Source organism: Aspergillus fijiensis (assembly GCF_003184825.1).
Source record: "Aspergillus fijiensis CBS 313.89 unplaced genomic scaffold BO72scaffold_79, whole genome shotgun sequence".
In the NCBI taxonomy this organism is placed as follows: Eukaryota; Fungi; Ascomycota; class Eurotiomycetes; order Eurotiales; family Aspergillaceae; genus Aspergillus; species Aspergillus fijiensis.
In genome coordinates, this window is record NW_024469055.1 from 72,098 (window position 1) to 73,766 (window position 1,669).

Here is a 1,669-nt window from a genome sequence, read left to right on the forward strand (position 1 = left end):
GCCGAGGTCTGATGTTCATGGGCCGATTCGATGCGTCGAGTTTGTAGGAGTGTTGGTAGCGGGCGTCAGATCCTAAATCATCAGCAGTCACACCCACAAGAATTCAAGTATATGCAAGGGATAACTGGAATGACTTGTAACCATGAGCGAATGACTTGTATAATGTTGAAAGATCTAACAACTAGTCTTATTGTTATAACAGATATCTGGGGTCATGTGATCTCGGATCTCACTACCTCTTAGAAAAACAGTCATATAGCTGTAGTTCTTTTAATTAATATATATATATTTTTTCTTACAGATTATAAGTTCTTGTAGTTATATTTCTTGTTAAATTTATTCTTTTTTATTATTTTTATTAAGAATCTTTTTATATATATCGATATTTATAATATTAACAGTTTTTTATATCTTTATTTAATATTTTATATATTTAAAGAGATAAAAAAGTCTTTAAAATATTCTAATTAACTTAATAGTTAAATATAATATTTACTAATTTATTAAATTAATTAAATATATATTTTTATTACGCGAGCGGCGTGGTTATATATTATATTATAATATTATTAAAAGATTTATTTAATATTAATATTTTTAAAGCTATATTAAAATTAAAAAATAAGTTCAACTAGCTGATATTATTAAGGTGCGGGCTGGCGTCTGTTTCTTAATCTGGCTGGATAGTAGGAATAACAGCTCTAACTAAACAAGTTTTTATAACTAGTTTTCTAGATTCTTTACTAGCTACTAGACTAGATTATTTTTAGATTTATAAATAAAATATAGCTTGAAGAGCTATAAATAAAATTAAAAATAAATAAATAATTAAAAAGATTATAGATTATATATAAAATATTAAAAAAAACAGTTAGATTATTAAAATAAAATAAATTAAATAGATTAAATAGATAGAATAAATAAAACAGATAATATAAATGAAATAAATATATTAAATTTATATTATAATAATATATTTTCTTTTTAGAACTAAGCTTTATTAAAATATAGATTATAATTTATTAGAATAATAATAGTAAAAATTCTTAATTATTTAATAAATATTCTTAAAATATTAAATTAATTTAATAATTAAATCTAAATATTTAATCTATTTTATAATATATATATTAGTTAAGAATAACTATATTTTTTATAATTTTATATAAAATTAAAAATATCTTTAACTTTTTATTTTTTAATTTATTAATTTTTATATAAGATAATAAAGATTAGTACTAGTCTAAAACTAGTTTTTTATTAATAAATATAAACAGACTGATATTAAATACAGAATATATTTTTATACTAAAAAATAAAACTAGTTAATAAATATATAAGTATCAAGAAGCAGGCTGGCGTCTAGTTCTTAGTCTGGCTGGGTAGTAGAAATAATAGTTCTAGCTAGATAATTCTTTATAACTAATTCTCTGGATTCTTTATTAGCTACTAGATTAGATTATTCTTAGATTTATAAATAGGATATAGTTTAAAAAACTATAAATATAATTAAAAATAAATAAATAATTAAAAAAATTATAAATTATATATAAGATAGTCAGAAAAATAATCAGATAAAATAAATAAAATAGATAAAATAAATAAAATAAATAAAATAAATAAAATAAATAAAATAAATAAAATAAATAAAATAAATAAAATAAATAAA